The sequence below is a fragment of the Stenella coeruleoalba genome, assembly GCF_951394435.1.
Source record: "Stenella coeruleoalba genome assembly, chromosome: 11".
NCBI lineage: Eukaryota > Metazoa > Chordata > Mammalia > Artiodactyla > Delphinidae > Stenella > Stenella coeruleoalba.
Genome location: NC_137157.1, coordinates 81433968 through 81458466, shown reverse-complemented (window position 1 = coordinate 81458466; position 24499 = coordinate 81433968). Strand labels below are relative to the sequence as shown.

The 24499-nt window shown below is 40.4% G+C and overlaps 1 protein-coding gene across 13 annotated transcripts in view; it reads right to left on the bottom strand.

The window, feature by feature from the left end:
• Positions 1-24499, bottom strand: part of LMNTD1 (lamin tail domain containing 1) — a 440038-nt gene that overhangs the window by 118910 nt on the left and 296629 nt on the right. For 11 of the 13 annotated variants that reach the window (XM_079936801.1, XM_079936802.1, XM_079936803.1 and 8 more), the window contains 3 exons: positions 20927-21028; positions 19553-19604; positions 7720-7804 (listed from right to left, as the gene is read on the bottom strand). The gene's annotated coding sequence lies outside the window, so the exon portion shown is untranslated. Of the gene's footprint in view, positions 1-7719; positions 7805-19552; positions 19605-20926; positions 21140-24499 lie in introns of those variants that run through there. The other 2 variants (XM_079936798.1, XM_079936804.1) reach the window with 2 other exon arrangements.

Genomic DNA, 24499 nt, shown 5'->3' with positions numbered 1-24499 from the left:
AGCTATAACTTTGTCTAATTCCTCTTTGTGGTCTCAATACTTTGCACACGTATACACACAGCAGATGTTTATTAATGTTTTTGACACATGGTGAACCCAAAACTAGGAGACAAGGTGGTGGTCTAGCTGGTGTGTGGTGGCAGACCTATCCCAGCTCAGCAAGAGCAGGTCAGTTATTCCCAGAGAGTCTGTGGCAATTAGAGTTCAGTGTTTGTAAATAGGCTCAGAAACCATCCTAGCCTTTACCTGCCTCTCAGCTCCCTCTGATCTCTCATTTGCCCCTAATTTGTCATTTGATCGTCCTATCTTCCCCAATTCATCTTGGTTTATAGGATCTAGTCTACCTTTTTTTTTTTTTTTTTTTTTACGGTACGCGGGCCTCTCACTGTTGTGGCCTCTCCCGTTGCGGAGCACAGGCTCCAGACGCACAGGCTCAGCGGCCATGGCTCACAGGCCCAGCCGCTCCGTGGCATGTGGGATCTTCCCGGACCGGGGCACGAACCCGTGTCCCCTGCGTCGGCAGGCAGACTCCCAACCACTGCGCCACCAGGGAAGCCCTAGTCTACTTTTAAATGGTCTTCTGCTTTCCTGTTGATGGACTGCCAGTACCCAACCTGGCCCCGGGATTTCGTTTTTTTTTTTTTGTAACTTGTGATTTTATAGAAGCCCCTTAGAGAGACACCTGTGTTAAGACTGATGGTGTCAGCTACCCATGTGTGTTAACCCAAAGGTCTGGTTTTTCAATACTCCCTGGCTTTGATTATTATAGAAGGAAAAAGTAGACTAAAAATATGCAGCAAGAAAACACATTTCAGAGAAATATCACCATAAGCAAATCCTCTGAGTTGTTATACTATAAAACACTGTATACTGTAATACAGACTGATGTGAGTGAAAAGTTAGAATTAAAATATAGTCTATATTCAACTCTACCACTTTCATTATTTTCAGTTATAAATAAGCACCAAAGCTAGGTTAAACTAGTAGATAATATCTTATAATGAATAGATAAATATTGTCTGTAATTAGCAAAACTAGCAATCCACTGGCTATATTTATATATAAATGGCGAATACTTGTAGGTGATTATAGTATGTGGGTAAACTTTCTCATTATAATTTTCATACACCACACTTGCCTAAGACCTTTTTTTTCTATCAGTGGAACTAATTAAATCCTTAGTCTCTGAGACTCCAGATGACAAGAATTACTGAATTACTCATTTTCACTTAAAAGAAATGTGACAATACAAAATTCAGTTGGAAAAGGATACTCTATACATACAAAAACACCAGCTAATTAGAATAATGGTTTTCCAACATAAGTCTGTTTACTTTTGCATTATATTATCATGAGTTGGATAAAGTGATTTTTAAATTCTTTAAATGTCCCTTCATAAGTGTGTATTTTCCGTGGAAACAAGTATCTCATAAACTAGGTTCTTATCCTAATTTGGTCACAAGTTTGCAGGGAGAAACAGACCTTGGCAAGTCACTTGGTCTCTCATGGGCCTCTCTTTGCATGCTTGTCTAATAAGGGCATTGGAATATATTATTTTTTTAGGTCTCTTCCAGCTCTACAATTCTCAGATTCTGTGAATAGAGAAATAGTTTTGAACTATACTATTCACCTTTTTACAGACAGTTATTTTTAAACTATACGACGCTTACACTTTTATTGGCCAAGAAATCAAGTATTCATTCAAAAATAAAAGACAATCCAAACCACAAATCGACCTCTACAAATAATAATTATAACAGAAAAGCATGCTGGGCATAGACCCATGATAAGGTTTCTACATGGTACCTGTATAAATCACACACTGATTTCTTAACTAAATGAGGTCCTTCAGGTTAAGCTGTGATTTTTAATGTTATGAGAGCAAAGGGCATGTTCAGTGAATTTCCATGGTTGATTCTGCACAAGTAGTCATTTTGCATATACAGCAAGCTGAGTCTATTTAAAGATAAAAATCCATTCACCAAAGTCACCTTCCCAAATTTTAGCGAATGTGTTGTTTCAGCAATGCCTACAGTGTACTAGATTGATTAGATTTTTTTAAAAAAAGACACTTTGAAATTGCACTTAATTTTGAACTAAATGCAAATTTTTTAGGCAGTGTACGAGACTGAGCACACCCTTTCTGTGTTGATTGCATCAGGTGTCTTAGACAAAGCAGCAAATGGGGTCATTAGCTCCTAAAGGAGCAATTAGGTAAAAGTGCTGTAATTTACCAAATGTATAATGTATGATGCTTCTGGAAAGGTTTCAGTCTATGCAAAATGGGTCAAAATAATAACAGATGTTTCTTAAAGGGACACTAGCACAATTCGCTTTCTTCCTTCCTTTGTTTTTTCCTTCTTTCTCTCTTTCTTTCCTTCTGTCTTTCTTGTTCATATATATCTAAAGTTCATTTCCTATAGGATATTATATTGGCCAATTTAGAGATTATATCCTGCTTCAAAAATACAATTTTTTAGTGCTGATGAAAATGTAAGATTACATAATTTTCAAATTTTATGACCTGAATTCCTTGTATCTTCTTTTATTCTCCAAGGCAGCCTTTTCAATACAATACTTCTAATGTATTTAACGCTTTATACATGCAAAAACACTCCTATCATCTGATGAGCATGGATGACACTTCAAAGTTACTCGTAATCCCACCAAGCCAGAAGGACAGCATTCCAGACTCTGGAAATTTCCTTCTAGAGGGACTTAAAAGTCTGTGCAAGCCATTAAGAATTAAGGAGATGACATGTAGTGAGAAAATTGGTGGTGAAAACACACCACTCATTTTAGTATATTGGTTTTGAAAAGAAGAAAATCATCAGAAATTAAGAAAAAAATATAGGTAGAATTTATTTTCAAGAACCCATCAAAGGCAGAAGAGAAAGTACCTGGGGAGAGGGAGATAGCATGCTTTATAATGGGGGATGGGAGCAGATGTGTGAGGGAGCCCACTGTGGGTGGGAGAGCTGGGGCAATAGGTCAGCACAAGAGGCTTGACAGCCTTGGAGATGCTCTTCCCTTCCTTTGGGAGAAACTAGGAAAAGGGAGGAAAGAAGGGATAAGAAACTGCTATGTGTTGAGCTGGACACCCTGCAAGTTCTGTTACAGAAATTTCATCATTTGGTCATTAAAAGGTCCCAATGATACATGGTAGTCCTCATTTTACAGATGCCTTCAACAGATTATCTATTTATTTTATGCCTAGATAAGTAATTTATCTAGTTATATGCCATTCTGCTAACAAGTGACACATACAGACTCTTAGGCCCCAAACCCATATTCATCCCCCCTTTCACCACACTGCATCCCAGAAAAAAAGGCTGAGGAGTCAGTGTATATAATACTGTGTGATATCGCTTACATATGGAATCTAAAAATAATACAAATAAATGTATGTGCAAAACAGAAACAGTCTCAGAGATGTAGAAAGCAAACTAAATGCTTACCAAATGGGAGAGGGAAGTGAGGAGGGGCAAATTAGGGGTAGGGGATTAAGAAACACTAACTATTATATATAAGATAGACAAGCAATGAGGATATAGCACAGGGAATTACAGCTGTTATCTTGTAATAACTTTTAATGGAGTATGAGCTGTAAAAATACTGAATCACTATGCTGTATATCTGAAATTAATATAATATTGTAAAAAAACTATACTTCTATTTTTTTAATTTTAATTAAAAAAAAAAAGAAATGGAGGATGAGATTGACAGTGGCTTACTTTTATTCCAGCGTTAAGAGGACATGGAGTTGGAGGTTTAAGGAGAATATAGAAATTTTCATCTGTGATACACAAATTAGTCTCTAATGTAGCTTTTCTTTAATCTGCTCTTACTGACTAACTGTGACTGAATAAAACTTCGGAAATCAAGTCCTATTGATTTAAATATACTTTGCCTTTCTGTCTGCTTAACTGTCTATCAGTAATGTTCTTGACACTGTTTCTCTGTCTCTCTATCTCTGTCAGTAGTTAGGAATGCACCAGAAAACTATATAAAGGAACTCTCTGTTGATATTTTTCATAAACCCATTTTAAAGCCATTTACTATCACCCAATTTGTTTGTCTTAGCTCAGTTCATTTTCATTGAGTTTCTTAGAGAGAGCACAACTTACAAGGCACACCATAATTGGGCAAATCTTGGCAACAAACATTTACTGAACACAATAAATTGATGCAGCTTTGCCAGATTCACCTGGTTATGTGAAGATGATGGAATAAACCAGGATGCTGACTGGTAAAGTCAAAGAATCACTAAGAACAATAATGACTTGAAAGGACCTTCTGTCCCTCCAGGACATAACTAGTTACAGGAGAGGAAGTAGGAGCATCAGGACCACGGGGCCAGCCTGCTTGGAGAGGACTGGCGAGTACTACAGCCAGCTCGGGGCAGCATGAGGGCTGGACAATGTGTCAGATAACAGCTCTAACAGGCAGAAAAGAAGGGCGTGTGCTCTTACCCTGCACACAGATGCATGAATGTATGCTGGGACCTCGGTGGCAAATGCCAGTAGACAAGAAGAGGAAACAAGAACTACAATCCTGAAAACTGACCCAGCTATGGCTCTGACCTCCCAGAAAATAGCCAATAGCCCGAATATGCAGTCAAAAGTGAGTGTGGCCACGTCAAGTTCTAGTCCAGCCTAGGTAGGTACCCACAGGAGCACCAGAACGATGCGAAGCAGGACTCCGGGAAGTGGGACCCATGCATTCATAGTGGAGCCATGCGATCAGTCTGTTGAAAGACTGGAGGCAATGCAACAGGGCTGAGTAAAAGTGAGCCAGGGGCTTCCCTGGTGGCGCAGTGGTTGAGAGTCCGCCTGCCGATGCAGGGGACACGAGTTCGTGCCCCGGTCCGGGAAGATCCCACATGCCGCAGAGCGGCTGGGCCCGTGAGCCATGGCCGCTGAGCCTGCGCGTCCGGGGCCTGTGCTCCGCAGCGGGAGAGGCCACCACAGTGAGAGGCCCACGTACAGCAAAAAATTAAAAAAAATTAAAAAAAAAAAAAAAGTGAGGCAGGGTGGTGTGTCCCAGCTAGCCAGCCGAGCTGAGGGTAAGAAGGGACATCAGGCACTTCCATGTTCAATGGAAGTCCAAGGCATAAACGCAGACATACAGAAGGGCCTGGTATGGCACAGGTCACATAGTGATTACCCCTAGATTTCTGGATCTCTTGTCTACATCTGCAAGACTAACTCCAGACCTCATCTGCTGCGTACAGAGGCAAATAGCTTCTGCCCGATTTCATGCTTCCTGTTAGGCGTGGGTCAGCAAGGACAAGAGCCTACGAGAAGATCCTAACCAGGACAGGGACACCCACAGAGTTACTGGGATCCGGGAGTGTGAAAACTTCCTCAGCTCAGCGGCCTACACAGATGTGGGAGAGGTCATGCCAGGTCAGTGACCATGGCATCTGGGGCTGAGATCATTTTTCAAGGTGACCCTTCAAAGCCTGGGGTCATGAAACCGAATGAGGGTGGAACATGGGAGATGCCAGTTCACTGCCCAGGCAGTGGCCCCTGAAGTACGTGCTAAGCAGGATTTTCCTGTCTTCCTCATTCTATCCCTTGCTTGGGTCTTGCTGAGTGCTGGTTAGTCCACCTCTGCCTGATGGTTGCTTTACAGAGTTCTGGAAGTTACTTTAAAACATTTTAGCTTATATATATTTTTATCCCCACCAAAAGTTTTTTTGGTAAGCGATAAACATTAAATATTTTTAAATTAAATGTTTTCTGAGTGCCCACTGTGTACAGATCATTCACCATCAATGAAAAGAAAGAGCTTGACCTGCTCACTTCCATACATTTTCAATCAATCATATTTGAACGTCTATATCATCCCTCTCTCGCCCATTATTTCCCTCCTCCCCACATGATACAGGTTCCAGAGGAGTTTTGAAAAATTAACCATTTCAAATAGCCTGAAATTTAAAATAAAATAAAAAACAGCCTGGACAGGTGTGGGGCATTACCAGAGCAAATTCCTACTTCCAGAAATCTCTTTACTTTTTTTGCCAATCAGCCCAAGACTGCCTACATTTGGAGAGAAACCCAGGCTGCTCTGTAAGCAATTTCTGGGGAACCTCCCTATTTTCCAGCAATCTCTCTCAACGGGAGATTGCCCAACTCGATTCCAGAGTCTTTCAGGAATCGAAGGGCAAGGGTGTTGAGGGTATATTTCAAATCCTTCCTTGGACTGGGAGAAGCTGCTGATACCACAGGCATAAGAATGTTTTCTCCCCAGCTTTTCTTCTTCACCCCATCACCCCACCACCAGCCTTCATCACACACACACAGCTTGCGAGAGAGCAGATTTTATTCAAATGTAAGGCCAAAGTGACTCTGCCACTTATATCTAATCAAATAGATTTACAGGCAGGGATGTAAGAAAACAACTTAAGAAATGATGCAGTATGTCATGATGACCTGACCAAAATAATATAAACTGGTGAAGTACTGAAGGCGGACAAGTATTTCAAAAGTCAATGTAGAGCCTTGCTCTTCTGAGGACTAAATGGCAGCTAAAGGAAACAGCTGAGCCTTGGTCTGGATTGTGGAAGTGAATCAATAAAAAAGAAAGGCAGAAGAGCCCATATCCAGGCATGGCTGGAAATTAAGGAAAACAAAGAAAACTTGAAGGAGGCAGATCAATGCTGTAAACCTGAAGCAAGCCCAGGGCAATGCTGAGATGGTGTAAATTACAGCTTACACAATCTCCACAGTCTGTACATTTCAAAGTAAGTTAATTAATGTAGAAGGAAAAGGAGAATGTGTTAATTCTACAATATAATAAAATCAGTTTCCAAATCTGAAAAAAAATGATAGGCTCATTAGCTTATTAACATTTTGACTTCAATGTTTCAGAATTTAGAATGTGAATAGAAATAATCTTTCAGAGGGAAAATGTCATAATATCCCCTGTGCACATGTGGGTTCTGCCACTAATTAACCAACTGGCAGGATCTTCCAAAGGACTGCCACTGCCCGCCTCTGGTACAGGCTGTACTGTCAGAAGAAATGGGCTGAAACACCATGTTCCACCACCCAGAACTCGTGCTAATGGTTCTCCTATTGCAATGTTCTCTGAATTGGAAAGGACCACAATGCCTCTGTGTGAAGAGAATTAATGGGGGTACGTGGAGGATTGCGAGTGGAAAAGAGAGGTCTGGGCACAGGGCTCAGAGCCCCACAAGCTCCTATGTGAATAGTTTTTCCCTAAGGTTTCATCAGAAATGCTGTAGGTCTCAACTCTGTCAACTATTCAGCTTGATGAGGTTCTTCCTCAAAGGCACCTGACACAATAGAGTCGTGTTCCAATCTGGGATAGCAAGATTAACTCAAGGACAATAGGACATGACCCTGATGGTCTGAAGATTAACAAGTACTTGAAACAAAACAAAACAAACAAAAAACCCACACAAACAAACAAAAAACTTTAGAGGAGGAAGGGAACAGCTTGTAACCCTTAGAAATGTATCTGCGCAAGTTTCTAGAATCAGGATTTCCCAAGAGTTCGGTGTGAACACCCTGTTTTGCTCAACCCTAGCTATTGTTGTAAAACAAACATTTCTATTTGGCTGTATACAGAATTTATAAAGCACCTTAGAATTATTTGCAGAATATGATCTTCAATCCAGGTAAAGAAAGCAAACAATTATTATCCATGCCCAACGTTGATCATGAAAAAAAGCAGATCAAGTGCGCTTACCGCAATCGCTGCAGTTGTTTTATGGCCGCAAAAAAATATAACACCTACGTGTTGTCCAGCAAAGTCGCCAAGTCAGTGCAAGGTTCTTTATGAGACAATAAAGAATAAATACAGTCAGAAAAGAACACAGGAATTGACACAGTGGGTGGTCCAGTGTTCCTGCAGCTCTGTCATCTATTGCCAGCATAACCTCAGCAGGGAAGGGAGGGCTTGGTTTTCCTTCCTAACTGTATGCCGTTCCCAATTCTCTTCATCCCACAGTGCAACCTCTGTTTTATAGGCTCCTTAGAAGAATGCACACTCCAAATCTTTCAGGTTTTCTTAGTTGCTAGGAATGGATCTGCCATTCATAAAACTGTTCAAATTCTTTCAAAATTCACTTATATCTTCTTCCATTATTACCTCCCAAAATCGTGAGTTCCACAAAAGAACTTTCTATGTAAAATGGTAAGCTAGACAGTGAAAAGTTGAACCTTCTTTTTTCTGTAAGAAACTACATGAAAATATCCCAAAGGCATTTTTTAGAGCAATAAAGCATACTTGGAAAACTTTAAGGAATTTACTCAAGAGAGGGACAAAATATAGAGTCCTAAAAGAATTGGAGATCTCAAATTTGGGGATTCCATTAGCAGTATTAGGGCCTTGAATATTTTAAGCTCTAGATTTGAGTCCATGTCTCACTTTTCCCAGCAATGATCTGAGTACCTGACACATAGAGGGTCCTATTCAATCTATATTCATTTAAAGAAAATGGCTGATGTACTGGTATATGCATATGTAATCTACATCTATCAGGCCTAGTTATAGGTAAATTAAAATATTATGGTTTTCTTGAAGCTTTTAGTTTTTCAGGGTTTCCCTCTTCTTTCAAAAATCTTCCTAATACTTAATATGCTTTATATTTCTTCATAGCTGCTATTACTATCTGATATTATTTATGGGTTTAACCTGTTTGGTTTTGGCCTGTTTCCACCACAAGAATGTGAGTCCAGGTAGTAATTTTGTCCATTTATTCAAACATTGTGTCAGGTACTGAAATAGTACCTGGTATGTAGTGTGCACTCAATAAGTACTTGTTGATTGGTGAGGGAATGGATTTTCATCCACACGTTATTACTGACCCAGTATTTCCCACCAGGGAGAGGGCAACAAGGCCAAGTGAAGGGACTCAGAGTCCAGTCAGGACAACCAAGAGATCACTGCCCAGCTACCAGCAGGTCACAGCTGGCATACTATGTGCCTTGAGCCTAGCTCCCTTATTTAGTGCCCAAATTTGTTTTGCAGTGTAGTTCTTATTACTGTACCTGTATTCCAACCATTCGAGAGCATAAAGGCATTGATTTTTTATTTTAAAATAAAAATAATACTAATAAAATGTTCTATTTCCTTCTGCTCAATAATCAGGCAGACCAGAGAAACTCTAGTCTTCAACTGACAACCTGTTGGCATAGTAACAATAACAAGCTTGATTTCTTAGGGAAGGTGAAAAACTATTTTCGGTTCTTCTAATTAGGGAACAGTCTCTTGTTTTTAATGTTTCCATTTATTTGGGTGCGGAGAAAAAAAAGACTATCTTATCCTTTAAAAACTTAGTGGCCCATCATTATAATTGTTTTGATGTTTAATTTTCCCACAAAGACTTTTTTAGAGAAGGTAATTTTTCTCAGCAAGTGGAAGATATAGCATCACCTTCATTCTATGTGATCAGCTTTATTTCCATTTTACAGATGAATAAAGAGAAGTATCACATTATGGGTGATCTATCTCGGCTCAAAATGAAAATGACTGACTCAAATGATTAGAATTGTAATCAAAGTAGATCCAATTAGAATCCAAAGATGATTTTAAAGTTCTGCGAACTCTTCTCCTTTTACATTTGGTTTGGTTTTCCATTGACTCTATAAATAAGGAGATTCAACACAGACACCTATTAGTGAGATGAATGACAAATGGAGAGTTGTAAGTGATTATGGATAGGGTGAGCATTCATCGATGTTTGGGGCAAATTGGGTTATTTTAGACTAAATGCTGTTTTGGGAAATTATGTATAAAGTTTTTGCAAGGGGGCACTTTCTGGAACATATTTTGTACTCTAAAATGCAGGCAGATTCTAATAATCAGTGATTTTGTTTCCAATATATGTATGAGGTAGTACACAGCACAAAATAATACTAAAATTGCTTTTTTAATGAATGACCTTGAATAACATTGACTTTAATTATCACAATCTAATATTTATGATTTTCTTTTTTCGGGTTCAGTCTGCCTTTCCAGATATATTTTACACTTTTTGAGGGTATTGATCATGCCTTCTTCTTTATTTGTATGCAATAGTCAAGAAATGCTTATTAATTTATCACTTTCTCTAATAGAGAAAATGAAAGTAATCAAAATGTTTCACTTTTCTTGAAGAAGAATGTTTACTGAAAGGCTATTAGTTCTACTCTAAAAATAAGGCACATTCATTTTAGAGAAATGGGAAATAATACAAAATAAAATTAAAATTTGCTATTTTTCCAACCTGGAAATAACTTACACTAATAACATTTAATTTACTTAATTTTTCTTGGTGTATGTAAAATATGCCCTTTAAAAGAAATCGAAACCACGATTGCCATCTTGCTTTGTATCCAGCTCCATTCATTTGATAAAAGTTAAACATTTTCCATTTAGGTACAATTAGCACAATATAAAAGCAAGGAATGAAAATAGAACACCTTATATTTTAAATTAGCATGAATCACAAACGTGCAATGTTCCTTCTAAAATGTATTTTTAAAACCACTCAGCTATTATTAAATTCTAATGCAATAAATAGAATGCCCGAAGCCCTGCTCTTAAGTACAAACAAAAAAAAGGATGATCTTCAGGTCTTGGTGTGCATTTCCAGGTTCTATCCCCCTATTCTTCCCACTTCAGTTGCAGCTTGTCCTCTGTCAAGGAGGCCCAATCATGAGGAAGTGGCATTGAGCAGCTCAACCCTTCCCATCATTTCCTTTCATCAATCCGTATGTGCAGCTACCTGCTGTATCCCCAAATACAACGCTGCTTCTCAGTTTCTTTGAGCCCTTCGTTTCAACACATCACAGGACAGAGCCCTAGTCAGAATCATGGGCATCACCAATGCAATAGCTCTTGCCCATATCGCTGTATCTTCTCTTTCAGTGTATTAGTTTTCAGGAGTCATAGCATTTCGTGTTTTGGGGTTGGTTTATTTATTTGTTCTATGTTTAAAGCAAAAGCTTTCATGTGCTTTAAAGTAATGAAATGACTGAATCACTCCTTATAAGCTATGAAAAACAATCTTCAGTTTATAAGAGAAGGTAATATTTTATTGCATTATTTTATTTCTAAAAAAAATCATTTAGTTTTCCAACAAATCTGTAATATAAAAAATGGAATAGAAGTTAGTGGCTTAAAAATAAAAGAGCCGTTTTTTGTTTTTCTTAGCACTTTTAAATTGCATATCAATTTAGCATATCAGACAGAAAGTGAAACATTTGATCTTATTGTTGGCTGACCAACCATCTATGTTTGCCTGGTACTACCCCAGGCTAGCGGTGGTTTCAGAGGCACTGAAAGTCACATGTCCAGGGGAAACTCCTCAGTCCCAGAAAAGCCAGGATAGTTGGTCACCCTAAGTCTTGTTCCGTGAGATACGTTATATTTATCAGACCACTGATGTTCATGATGCTGGCGGTACTTTCTAGGGAGTGAAAAATAGTTTAAACAAATCAAACTTTTGCCCATTTTATGGTCTAATTTCTGTCAAGTCTAACAATAGGCTATTGTGGTCATTCTGGGAGATGTTTTCAGCCCTCTACATTTCTTACAAGAATATATGGTCTGAAAAACTGTTTAATTGCCCAAAAGTCCATATGTTGATGCATGCATCCAATAGCGATTGGATAAAACTGCAAGGACTCCATTTTCCATTGCCCTTTCGTTTCCGGCTACTTTTAGCTCTGAACAGAACAAAAGCCCCGACAATTCCAAACTTTATGTCTTTCAGACGTGACTTTTTTCCCCCAAATCTTTAGCACTGCGGTCTCTACTAAAGCTAACATTTCCTGTAGTTCTCCAGAGCTGCTTCTCTGCACCAAAGCAAGGCATCCACCGAGAGGCCCGAGAAAGAGCACCCTAACTGGTGGTACCACACTTGTGAACACCTGCCATCCTTCTGCCTATTGGAAGAAAATAATCTACCCCTGGAAGCCTCCCTCTCTCTCCCTCTCTCACTTTTTTAGCAGATTTTGCTAGCAATCTGTCCTCAAGCTGACCTTACGTCAGTGCTCTTTTGTTAACACTGCAATGTGGTGACTGCCTCTTCAATTCATCCCGGGGTTGAAGACTGTACGTCACATAATTGTCAACATCTTGATGCACGGTCATATTTTGTTAATATGAAAATTCATCACTGTTCCCACACTGGGCACAGAAACATTTCATAACATCTGGGAAAAAAAGGTTTTATGAGAAGAAAAAAAAAATACTGACACTTTCTTTTCAGCTTGTACTAGTTTATAACTTGCACCCAGGAAACTCCAATGTTAATGCTCATTGCTCGAGCATCTGGAAAATGGAAGCTCATTGTTTTTGGTAAATTTCGCCCATATCCTATAATGTCATTTGTAAATTTGGGAGGCACTGGGACATTTTTTTATCCTGATATCAAAGACCAATTTTTTTTAAGTCACTAGATACAGTTTTGAATTTAAATAGAGACCATGATTTGAATGGTGATTAACATAATTACTGTGGGACCATATTTTATTTTTAGAAAATATTTCAAGAGAAAACCTATATCACTAAAAGACATTTTGGAATTTGTTTTGTACCTAAGATTAAAGAGGCATAATTTTAATGCACCAATATAATAGAAGATAAATGGAACGTTGTTTTGAAATATTATTTTTAAAAAGAACTCTCAGACATCCATTGTAATAACTAGATTCCTTAAAATTTGTCAGTTTATAAATATTATGTGAGGATTATGTTGGCTCCATATACCTCTTTGAGGGTTTGAATTTTCTCTGGAATATTGGTGGTAGATGCATAAAGAAGGAATATATATTATATCAAGTTGTAACAAGAAAGGCAATGTGGCCTCATATTTCATCTTCTGGACTTTCTAATCAGTTAGATATAGATATAAGTTTCAGCTCTGCCACTAAGTGGGTCACTTGGGACAAGTTACCAAAACTCTTTAAGCCTTGGTTTTCTCATTTGTAAAATGGGGAGGCTCTTACGAGAATTAGATAAAATAAGGTACAAACAGCACTTAACACAATGTCTGGCGTGTGTTAAGTACTCAGTAAACGATAGACACTATTACTAGTTTCATTAATTACCAGAGATACTGGGATGCTCAATGAAAGCAACATTTTTGAAGCTGTCTTAGGCTTCTGTCTCTCCAAAGAATGCCCTCCTCCGACTTATGATGGTGGACAGCCCAACCAGAGTTCCAGGTACATACAAATGTCTTTTTATCCAAGAAACCCTCCCGGATTCCCTCAACTATATGTGAACATTTACTCTTTTACATGCCCAATTCTTATCAGTTGCCTAAAGGAAAGTCCCCAAATATACAGAGGCATTGGTATTTACAGTTCTTTGTGTTCTTACCACCCTGGGGGCAGGGGTTTTGTTTTCCTCATCTTTGTGTTCCCCATCCTCTAAGCTCCCAACGTCTAAGATAGATGAATGTAGGCAACTAGAAGTCCAAGCAGCATATGATATGAGCAGAGAAAGTAGTGTAAACAAAGCTGTCAATGTTCAGAAGAGGGAGGGGTGGTAACTTGTGGCGGAGGTGATAAGAAAAGATCTGTCTGGAGGAAGTAGCTTTGAAGTGGGACAGAAAGGCTTAAGAGGATTTCAAAGGAGAAAAATAGAGAGAAGGCAACTTCATGAAAAAACAAGCGAACAACAAAGAACAAGTCAGTTTGATCAGAGCAAGTTGAGTGTGTGATGGGTGGGAGATAATCCCCAAAGGGAAGCTATAGTATGATTGCAGAGAACCCTAGAGGACAGGAAAAGGAGGCTGGATTTTATTTGGGGGTCAATGGGGAGTTGCCGAAGCTTTGAGAGCAGAAAGTGACTCAGAGAAGAGATGCCAGCTGCTCCCATCGTGACCTTCCAACTCTGTACTCATCCAAACTCATATAAACTTGCTAAATATCTCCAAATTATCTGTCCCATATGTGTCTTTGAGACACAGCCATGCCACATACTAAGTCTTGAAAGTATGTAAGCTAGCAGTCAACCACAGCTCTTGTTTCTGCAATAGAAAGTAAGTTTCTGTTCTAGTTAAGAGCAGGGGTTTGGGAGTAAAAGGTCCTGGATTCAAATCTTACCTCTGTCAGTTACTAAAGAGTGATCTCAAATTACTTAACCACTCTAAGGCATAGTTTCCTCACCTCTAGATTAGGTAATTATATTAACTCATAGGGTTATTGTGAAGTTTAAATGCCATGCATGTAAAGAACTTAGCAGAGACTATAGAAACTGCTCACATGACTCTACTATGATCATCATTTTTCCATCTCATCTCTCTGGTTCTTTAAGTCCCTGGTTTTCTTTGGCCTCCAGCTTTTTTCTTTTGTTTTCTTTTTTAACATCTTTATTGGAGTATAATTGCTTTACAATGGTGTGTTAGTTTCTGCTTTTTAACAAAGTGAATCAGCTATACATATACATACATCCCCATATCTCCTCCCTCTTGCCTCTCCCTCCCACCCTCCCTATCCCACCCCTCTAGGTGGTCACATATCACTGAGCTGATCGCCCTGTGCTATGTGGCTACTTCCCACTAGTTATCTGTTTTACACTTGGTAGTGTATATATGTCCATGCCACTCTCTCACTTCGTCCCAGCTTACCCTTCCCCCTCCCCGTGTCCTCAAGTCCGTTCTCTAGGTCTGCGTCTTTATTCCTGTCCTGCCCTTAGGTTCATCAGAGCCATTTCTTTTTATTTTTTTAGATTCCACATATATGTGTTAGCATATGGTGTTTGTTTTTCTCTTTCTGACTTACTTCACTCTGTATGACAGACTCTAGGTCCATCCACCTCACTACAGATAACTCAATTTCATTTCTTTTTATGGCTGAGTAATATTCCATTATATATATGTGCCACATCTTCTTTATCCATTCATCTGTCGATGGACACTTAGGTTGCTTCCATGTCCTGGCTATTGTAAATAGTGCTGCAGTGAACATTGTGGTACATGACTCTTTTTGAATTATGGTTTCCTCAGGGTATATGCCCAGTAGTGGGATTGCTGGGTCATATGGTAGTTCTACTTTTAGTTTTGTAAGGAACCTCCATACTGTTCTCTATAGTAGGCCTCCAGCTTTTGATACTGTTTCCGGTTCCCCATCATGTTTGACAATATGATTAGGCTCCCTCCTCTAGTATCAGGGGCATTGCAGGAAAGGCTGATCCACTTCAAATGGCTTAAGCCTGAAGACAGTGTAATAAAGGGACTGTTTACAGAGATAGGGACTGGGTAGAGAAAACAAGGGATGGTGGATTACCAATGAATGACAAATCATGATCACCTTTAAGTTTAAAGTAGAAGAGGGACTAAAAAACTAAAAATAGAGCTACCATATGATCCAGCAATCCCGCTCCTGAGCATATATCCAGAGAAATTTGAAAAGATACATGCACCCCAATATTCATTGCAGCACTATTTACAATAGGCAGGACATGGAAGCAACCTAAATGTCCGTCGAAAGAGGAATGGATAAAGAAGATGTGGTATGTATATACAGTGGAATATTACTCGACCATTAAAAAGAATGAAATAATGCCATTTGCAGCAACATGGATGGACCTAGAGATTGTCATACTGAGTGAAGTAAGTCAGACAGAGAAAGACAAATATCATATGATATCACTTATATGTGGAATCTAAAACAATGGTACAAATGAACTTATTTACAAAACAGAAATAGAGTCACAGATGTAGTAAACAATCTTATGGTTACTGGGTGGGGGGAAGAAGGGGGAGGGATAAATTGGGAGACTGGAATTGACATATACACACTACTATATAAAATAGATAACTAATAAGGACCTACTGTATAGCACAGGGAACTCTACCCAATACTCTGTAATGACCTGTATGGGAAAAGAATCTAAAAAAGAGTGGATATATGTATATGTATAACTGATTCACTTTTCTGTACAGCAGAAACTAACACTAACATCATAAATCAACTATACTCCAATAAAAATTAATTAAAAATAAAATAAAATATGTGGCACATCTTAAAAAAAATTTTTTTTTTAATTTTTAAAAAAAGTAGAAGAGGGACAAAGGTGTCTGGAGACAAGTGGTCACTAGAGCTGTGGCCTGGGAGGAATGCAGGTACCCCTGAACAACAGTGAGGCAGGGAGGGAGCTGTGTGTGTGCAGGGGAATAATCCAACCTCTTTCCCTGCTTTCCCTCCAGTGTCTTGCCAGTGCCTTCCATTGGCTGAACCCAGTTCGAAGCAAATCGATAAGAGAACCAGGTGATGCAGTCTACAGAGGCCAGTTTTCTGGGGCACAAGCAAGGCAGAGAAGACCAGAGAACAGATGGTGCACTGGGGCTGGGGCAAAATGTGTTGTTGCTTTCCAAATAAGGGGTAGAAGTGTTAGAAGGAACCAAAACATCTCAATGGAAGGTTACCACTGCCTCCATGACAGATGGAGGGAATGAAGTTCAGAGAGGTAGTGACTTGCCAATGTTATCAGCTAGAAGAAGGAACCAATTCAGAGCCCTAAATGGTGCCTCAGGCCTACTCCATTTCCCACTACGCTGCGCGGCTCCACTCAGAGTGATGGCTGAAATGACCTTGGTCTCGTCCAAGCAGTTTCTGCCCTGAGATAAGCCAAGGGTATGAAATCATATCTTGTTTTTTACCCCTGCTTCAGTTCCCTACGTTCTTGGTCTGAATCCATTCATTGGGATTTTCCAAATAATCTTTCAGAGAGGGTTTCTTAAACATTAACTTTGAAAGTTATTGACATTAGGAAATTGGGTTCCCTCCTTTTTAGGGAGAGGGAAGGTTAGATTGAAGATATAAAGGCATCTGAAAGAAAGAGAGAGAAAGAAAAGCAAGAAAGAAAGAAAAAAGGAAGGAAGGAAGGAAGGAAGGAAGGAAGGAGGGGGGACTAACCAAATGCCTATCAACAACAGTAGAATGGAAAATTGTGGAATATCCACATAATGGAATATTATACAGGAAGGGAACTAAAACTGCATGCAAAAAAAGGAGTGAAATTCATAGATACAGTATTAATAGAAGGCAGTATTAATAGAACCCATTTGTAAGATTTCAAAAGCAGGCAAAAATAATCTATGGTGTTAGAAGATAGGATCGTGGTTATCTTAGGGGCTGGGAAATGGAAAGGGGTTTCTGTGTTGTTAATAATTTTCTGCGTTTTGTCTATTTGTTTGTTTTAGTTTATTTGTTTAATCTGGGTGGTGGTTGTACAGGTGTGGTCATTTTGTGAAAATTCATTGAACTGCCCGTTATGAATTGTGCCCTTTTCTTTATTTTTTAATTTGTTTTTTAACATCTTTTTTTTATTAGTCATCATTTTATACACATCAGTGTATACATGTCAATCCCAATCGCCCAATTCAGCACACCACCGCCACCACCCGCCGCTGCTTTCCCCCCTTGGTGTCCATACATGTGCCTTTTTCTATATACACAGACATACAATTTCAGGTAGCCAGTTGCATTAGTCAGTTTTGGTGCAGTAAAAATCAATCTTCCAAAGTCTCTGTGGCTTTCCACACAGTTTTCTCTTTGTGCTATGCAGAATTCTAAGAAGGCCCCCATGGTCTCCATCCCTTGGTGTTACTCCTGTGATTGTGTTACCTTACATGGAAAAGGGATTTTGCAGATTGTGCTGGGCTCCCCGCCCTCCAGGTCCAGCCCCTGCGTGTTCCTCTGTCCTGACGCTGGCCCTTCCTGCCCAGCTCCTTCCCACACCATCCAGGGTCCCCAGGAGCACCACACCAGACCCCCTTATGGAGCTGGCAGCTGCACAGGCTCTGGCCCTGCTGGCTTCCTTGGGACCTCCTCTTTATGAATCAGCTGACTTGAAGATAAGGAGATTATCTGGGTGGAACTAACCTAATTCCATGAACCCTTTAAAAGCAGTGTCTTCTGGTCAGAGACTTGACAGGAGGGAGATTCAGAGTGCCATTACTGGCTTGAGGATGAAAGATGACACACTGAAAAGACCTGAGAACAGCCCCTAGGAACTGAGAGCAACCCCTGGCCCACAGCCAGCAAGAAAAGAGGACCTCAGTCCTACAACCACAAGGAAATAAGTTCTGTCAATGACCAGTGAGCTCGGAAGAGAACTCCAAACCCCAGTGAGGACAGCAGCTGACACCTTGATCTCAGCCCAGTGAGACGCTGAGCACGGTATCCGATAGCCCCATGCCCACACATCTGACCTACAGAAGCTGTGAGATGATACATTGTGGTTTTAAGGTGCTAAGTTTGTGGTAATTTGTTTGCAACAATAGAAAACGAACGCACATTTGTTCACATTTTGGCGGCTTTGTGTTGGCAGCTGCTGAGACCCTGCTCAGCTCTGCTCCACGAGTCTTCACATTCTGGGACCCATATTGAAGGAGCTTCCATATTTGGGACATTCATATGACAGAGGGAAAAGAGCAAGTGAGATCACAAAAGCCCATGATGCCTCTTAAAGTATGTAGTGTTCATCACATCTGCTCACACTCCAATGGCCAAAGCAGGCCATACAACCAGGACCAAAGGTGATGGGGCAGGATGTATAATCTTCTTACAGAAAAGGGGAGATTGAATAATATTAAAAAACAATGCAATCTATCACCATGGGCTGTTATAACTCTGGCCTAATTGGAAAGAGCAGAGTCTTTGGTGTCAGAAAGTCTTGAGTATGAATCTTGGGACCACCACCTTACTGGCTGTGTGACCATGGGGAAGTTAGGAAATTCCTCTGAGCCTTGGTCTCTTAAATGGTAAATACCTATCTCACAGGGTTGGTGTGAATGTTAAATGTACCAATATGATGCCTGGTAGACACTCTAATATGTGTTGATAAATATTAGCCTGAGACTCTTACCTCAGGGATTAACCAGAATGCAATTCTTCCAAAGGGAGAAGTCAGGGAAAGGAAGCCACATCTAAACACACCTCCTTTCCCCCATTTTCCTAATAAAACTAATGCAGAGTCCAAAATATATAATTCCTTTATACACTATATCTCTTTGAATGTTGTAGTAACAAATGGCTTAAAGGGAATATAACATTACTCTTCTGAATGGAATTGTTGAACGCAATCAATATCAGAGGTGGAATTACTTTATAATTACCTTTCTAAACTGATGATTCACTTTAACAGCTATTTTTTGCCTTATGAAAATGTTGTCATAAAGCCACAGTTATTACAGTTGGAAAACTGACAAATCAAACAGTCAATAATACTTTGTCCTCAGACCATTTAGACTTTCTTTTTAACTTGCCCAGGTAGTTTTAAACACTATTTCAGGTTTCTAGTTCACAATTATCTCTTTTAAAGTAACTATTGATATTATTAGTTGTTATTTTTTAAGCCCCAATCCATTATTTGGGGTTTTAACTTTTTTTAATCACATAAAAAATAACCATCTCTCTCTCTCTCTCTCTCTCTCTCTCTCTCTCTCTCTCCCTCTCTCTCTCTCTCTCTCTCTCTCTCTCTCACACACGCACACACGCACACACACACACACACACACACACAGAGTTAGTACACTTTCTTCAGCAGAAGAAAAAAGTCACGTCTCGCAAAAACTTACCAGATGAAGACAACTGCAGTCAACATTTTGGTGTGTCTTCCAATTTTTCTTCCTGAATAGATAAATACATAGACTTTATGACTGTATACATGTACACATATATAGTATATGTTTGTATTTCTGTGTATTTACATATATTTCTTTCACAAAAATGGGGTTATATATTATATTCTATTTTTAACCTGCTTTTCCATGTAGTTATATTCATATATACCATTGCTTTAATGATTTTGTTTAATGATTTTTTAAAATTTATTTTTGGTTGTGTTGGGTCTTCATTGCTGCAAGCGGGCTTTCTCTAGTTGCTGCGAGCATTGTGGTGTGTGGGCTTCTCATTGCAGCTTTTGTAGCTCATTGTAGCTTCTCTTGTTGTGGAGCATGGGCTCTAGGCACGTGGGTTTCAGTAGTTGTAGCGCATGGGTTCAGTAGTTGTGGCTCACGGGCTTAGTTGCTCCGCGGCATGTGGGATCTTCCCGGACCAGGGATCGAACCCATGTCCCCTGCATTGGCAGGCGGATTCTTAACCACTGTGCCACCAGGGAAGTCCCAATGATTTTATATTTATTTTTCAACCAGTATCTTACTATTGAATATTTAGATTATTTGTTAATTTTCTATTATCTACTCTCTGAAACAGAGCTTCCACTAGCCCATATATATGAATTAGAGGAAGTCAGGCTGTAAGGCTTGCTGGCCAAGGAACCTGTCTGATTTCAGCCCTACTCACCCCTCTGATCAGATCCCATATATGGCAGCTCTGCTCTTAAATTTCCAAATGTATACTGGAAATGTTAGAGAACAATAAACATAGAATCTCTCTCAGAATGGATGAGCCTTTTCTTGAAATTTCCAGCCATTCTGTATTATCAAGAGTTGCCATATGATATGTAACAGTATCCACATCTTGGTTTATTACCTGCCCCTTCTATGACTTGTCTTTATTGACCTGTTAATTTGTCTGTGAAAGGGCATCAGAAGTGATTAAAGTGCTAAGACTTTACAGGTCAGAGATGCATAGAGCACCCCCCCACCCCGCTTCCAGTGTCATCACAAAGGTGCTCATGATTAAAGCACTCAGGTGATGTCTCTTTATTTTGAAAACAAAAATGGAAAAAGAGAGCCTTGTGTTCTGATTCTTCTTTTGCTTCAGACCTAGAAAATGATTGCTCATAAAGTCCCCAAAAGAACTGGCAATAATGACTCTCGAGAGCCCTGAATGAAGCCATTGTTATAGAAACATGACTGCCTTTATGGGTGAAACAATTACATTTTTTTATACCACATGGAATTAAATGGAAGTCTCCATCTGCCTTTGTTAAGAGCTCCCTTTGGAGAGACTGGTAGCCAGTTAGCCAGAAGCCAGTGGACACTGACCTCTAGCCCAGACCCCTGGTCCCAGCCTTCCGTTGTCTCCTCCTGGGCTCCGACCGCAGCTCTTCTCATGCAAGTGCTATTGTTAGTGTCTTCAGAGAGAAGCTGTTAAAGGAAAGGGAAGTTTATTTGCAAGTGGGTAGGAAAATGTTCCAACAAAAGAATGAAATGATTAGCTTCCTTCTATATATCAGCACCAGCCCTGTTGCCACATCTTCAGGCTGTAGTGAGTGAGGAAAACAATGACATTCCTGATGCAAGGCAGAGTCACCTGCAGCCACTGACCAATCACAGGTAAGGCCACCCTCTTCTTTACCCTGGGAGAGGGTGGGAGGTGGGGAGACTGCAAATTTATCCTAGTACATTTCTCATCTTATTAAAATCTTTTAAAATGGGAACGATTCTTTTTTATATGTATATTTTTATTGGAGTATAGTTGATTTACAATGCTGTGTTAATTAATGCTGTACAGCAAAATGACTCAGTTATACACATATAGACATTCTTTTTTTATATTCTTTTCCATTATGGTTTATCACAGGAGATTGGATATAGTTCCCTGTGCTATACAGTAGGACCTGGTTGTTTATCCATTCTAAATGTAATAGTTTGCATCTACCAACCCCAAACTCCCAGTCCATCCCTCTCCCTCCTGCCCACCACTTGCCCACAAGTCTGTTCTCTATGTCTATGAGTCTGTTTCTGTTTTGTAGATAGGTTCGTTTGTGCCATATTTTAGATTTAAAATGGGAACCATTCTTGAATGGAGGGACTATGTAAAATGACAAGCCCTAAGGGGCCTAATTCTTTTTAACATGATATGATATGACCCTTTAAAAGTAGAAGGTTGAGAGATTTGTGGGGTTAGCTGATCATTAATTTTTCCTGTGTGTGAGGTATAACTATGGCTCAAGAAAGTCTAGAAAGCTTACCACCAGGCTATTGTGGTGAGCCTGAGGTCTGACAGGAATCTCAAGGCTCTGAGAGAAGGCTTCTTAACCTGATCTGTGCTGTATTATTTTGGAGGGGAGATCATGGGTTGCCCATTTCTTATAGACAATTTGACATTGTAGACAATTAGGAAATATGATCAGACAAATGGACGATTGGAAAAACGTGTACAGCAGAAGGATAAAAAGAGAACATCTGGGCATGCCCTTCGTTAGCTATAAGTTAGCTGATAGCTTTGTCCAAGAGATGGATGATGGGGCTTCAATAAAGGGATGAGGCTTCCTCATTTTTGCCTTGAGGAGAGACTTGAAGAAAGGGAGCTGGTGGGTTTGCTGAAGAGCTGGGAATGTCTGCATGAAAAACGGCTGCCACAAGTGAAGGAAAAAAGTGTTTATTTAAACAATGGAGGTAGTGGGATGTGGAGAGGGACAAGAGTTAGAGGAGTGAGAAGGGAGAAGAAAAGGCAGAAGACATAAGAAAGATTTGCATTTTGAGGTCTTTCACAAACTCCCTGGCTTCTTACCTTTCTATGTTGTCTCAGGTCTAACACTAAATAACACCGCCCTTAGAAAGCTTCCTGCTCCCAGCCTGAGTGAGATGCCCTCATCGGGGCTCTTGGAGCTCCCGGTGTCCCCTCTTATTTCAAAGGACTGCAATGGCCTAAGTTGGTTTATCTGAGTGTCCAGTGGACTCTGAGCCTCGTGAACTCAGTGATGTGCCCGCTTTGCTCCCTGCTGTGGTCTAGGCATGGGGAACGATGCCTGGTGCATAGTTATTGTTCAAAAAGTACGTTGGATGAATACATTGCAGGGGGGAGGGTGCAGAGATCATAAGCAGAGAGGAGAGGCTGATTAGAGAGGAGCAGGTTCATGGGGATGGCCGGAGTCCACAGGTAGAGAACTGACACAGTCTGGGAACTTAGAGAAGCACCGCAGAAGGAATGGGTGGGTAGCAAAAGATGGAGCTTCAGCGGTGAGCAGGCGTGATCGCTAAAGGGCCCTTTAAACCATGTGAGAGAGATTAGAATTAATGTTGAGGGCAGTGTGGAGACACATGAACAGGAGAGTTGGGAAGCCATGTGATTAAATTTGCATGCTTAGAAAGAGGAATTTTGCTGCAGCCTGTAGAACAGATTCGAGAGGGGCCAGCATGGAGGCAGGGAACCCGTTTAGAGACTGCTGCAGAAATCGATGGGAGATATCATCGTGGGTTGAACCATAACAGTGCAGAAAGGATGGAAAAAGTGGTGGAATTTAAGAAATATTTCAAAAGTAGAATTGACAACCTTGATATTGATTTGGGGATAAAGAAGAAAGAGAAGTCAAGACTGGTATCTTTGTTTCAGGCTTGAGTAACTGGATGATCAGTGGTACCATTCGCTAGGGAAAAAAAAAGAGAGAAAGGAGTATTTGTTTGCATTTTTGTAAATTCAGTCCCAGGCAGGTTGAAGTCGATGTGTATGTGGAATATTCGAGAGGCGGCTAGATAAGCGCATCTTGAGAGCTCAGGTGATGAATGGGGCTGGAGAATCAGAGCTGGTGGTCGTGGACATAGAGGTGGTAAGGAAAGCCATGGAAATTGATGAGGTTGCTTACAGGAGGGCATAGAGGGAGGAGACAAGAAGACTCAGGACTCTGAAGAACAGACACACTTTTTGTTTTTTGTTTTTTTTGGTGGTACGCGGGCCTCTCACTGTTGTGGCCTCTCCCGTTGCAGAGCACAGGCTCCGGACGTGCAGGCTCAGTGGCCGTGGCTCATAGGCCCAGCTGCTCTGCGGCATGTGGGATCTTCCCGGACCCGGGCACGAACCCGCATCCCCTGCATCGGCAGGCAGACTCTTAACCACTGCGCCACTAGGGAAGCCCCAGACACACTTTTTAAAAGGCAGGAGAAAGGAGCCTAAAAAGAACAATATGATGAAGTAGCCTGTGAGATAAAGAAGGGTCACAGAAGCTGAGGGGAAGATTTATTTCTAGTAGAAGAAGTGGTCTAAATATCAAAGTCTACAAGGAATTAGGTTGACAACGGAGGCACATCTATCAAATGTAGCACCAGGGCAGTAATTGGCAACCTTGATGCAAACAGCTTCAGTAATAAGTTTGGGGGCAGAAGCCGTATTACACTGGGTTGAGAAGTGAACAGGAAGTAACAACTTGAATACAGCGAGTGTGGACAAATATTTCAAGAAGTTTGACAGTAAAGGGGCAAGTATGCTTAGTTTTCAAGGCCCTTAATCATTCAACCTTTATAGGAAGAAATAATGGGCAACAGTGGCCTAAGGAAGAGCAAAGAGCAAAACAGATCCCCCAGAGCAAAAGAGATCACTCCAAAACCTTGAGGTGGTGGTCCCCCAGACAGAAAGTGGGGGAAAGTGAGTTTGCTGGGAAAGTTCCATTTTATTTTATTTTTTTTTAAATTTATTTATTTATCTTTGGCTGCGTTGGGTCTTCGTTGCTGCACGCGGGCTTTCCTTTCTCTAGTTGCCGCGAGCAGGGATTACTCTTTGTTGCGGTGCGCGGGCTTCTCACTGCGGTGGCTTCTCTTGTTGTGGAGCACGGGCTCTAGGCGCGGGGGTTTCAGTAGTTGTGGCTCGTGCGCTCTAGAGCGCAGGCTCAGTAGCTGTGG